This window comes from Arachis ipaensis, chromosome B01 (assembly GCF_000816755.2).
Source record: "Arachis ipaensis cultivar K30076 chromosome B01, Araip1.1, whole genome shotgun sequence".
NCBI lineage: Eukaryota > Viridiplantae > Streptophyta > Magnoliopsida > Fabales > Fabaceae > Arachis > Arachis ipaensis.
Window position 1 is genome coordinate 29,833,386 of NC_029785.2, and position 1,700 is coordinate 29,835,085.

General features: G+C 26.5%; 1 long non-coding RNA gene across 1 annotated transcript in view; it reads right to left on the reverse strand.

Moving 5' to 3' along the window:
- Positions 1 to 1,700, reverse strand: part of LOC110270435 — a 17,490-nt gene that overhangs the window by 15,187 nt on the left and 603 nt on the right. The window lies entirely within an intron of this gene.

Below are 1,700 nucleotides of genomic sequence, written 5' to 3' on the forward strand. Positions count from 1 at the left end.
TATTTACTAATATATTATATTAATTTTTTAACTTTAGAAAAAACACAAACTAGCTTTAAATAATGTTTTCATAAATATTTTTAAAAATATTCTTAACTTTTTAGAAATAAAAGCACAGGCATATAATTTTTTTTATTTGTTAAATACAAATAAACTGAGATGCAAAAGCACCTCAGTAAGAAATTTTTATCAATTCAAACCTTAAACTTCTGATATAAGTAGTGCTTTCATGACAATATTTATTTCAATTTTTATAGAAAAAATATAACATACAACCGTATGTACTAACTCCTAAACAAAATATGTAGATTCATACACCGTGTATATTAGTTGGGGTACATACATAATTTATGCTATTTAATTATAAAAATAAAAATACAAGACAGAAACTAAACTTAAAAAAGAAAACCTGAAACAGAAGAGTCACTAAAAAAAGTCAAGCATGATTGTATAATGCAATTTGCAATCAATCCAGGTATACTGCATTGCTTTAGTATGTGTTGTTCTACATATTTATTTAGATTTGGAAAGATATCCATCCCCACCAAATTAATTAGTTTCAAAAAGTTTCGAGTAATTAGATAAATGTCAGCGCATAAGGACAAAAATGCAAGACCGATAAAATACCTAAGAAGGATTAAAGAATAGATAAGTTGACAAATATTTGCATGTCACTTTAACGTATATTTAAACTATATTTTAAAAATGATTATAATGATTTTTATTAATATAATATTATATATACTTAATTAAATATACGTATAAAATTATTTTATACTGACAATGTATTAAAATTAAATTATTAAATCTATAACAAAAATATACAAATATTTTTCTGCTTGTTGAAGAAGGTGGGGAGACATAGAAGCTTAACATAGGATTGTGTTGTTGCTATCCACATCTATAACCAACTTGAATTGGGACAAATGCACAACTACAATAAATTTATTAAATTCAATTACATAGTTCAAATACCGCTATCAGCTATCCTATCCATTTTATATAGTATAGTACAGTATTGTATAGAGTAGTTTAATTTGTTCACATTTTATTTTGTCCATTATTTACATAGAGATTTAGGTAGCACTATAGTACAAATAATACATATGGGAAATGTCGTTGCATCTACACGGGGATGTGGCACATTATTATTGTTATTACTAGTGGAATTTTCACATTCTAGGGTCTTTATGTTTCATCTTCAAAGTTGATGTGCAAAAGTCATTAGCAAGAAAGTCAGTGAGAAAAGGGAGAATTAAAGGAGGAATAGTAATCATTGTGTTTACATGGAAATTGTTGCTATTCCTGGGAATTTGGAGAAATAATGTAAGATCACCGACCATGTTTAATAATAGTTGAGTCAAGAGTCTCATCAAAGTCATGATAGGCGGTAAATGAAGTTTTGAACAAAATTATTTTGGTGAATGAGTCCTTGACACGTATAGGGAAATTAAAGGAAAAAACACGAAACTTAATTAATTATAAGACGCCAATAATTCAGATGCCGTCCATGTTTTACATGTCTTTTTTCGAATTGGATAATTTTGGTGTATTGATTATGGCAATTTATAATGTGGACATAAATATATTCATGTTTCGTACTTTCATCTTATTCGGAGTTATTGGCATAAATTAAGTACGACATTTTGGACCCAAAAAGTAATAATCGTATTTATATATTTATTTATAAAAACATATTT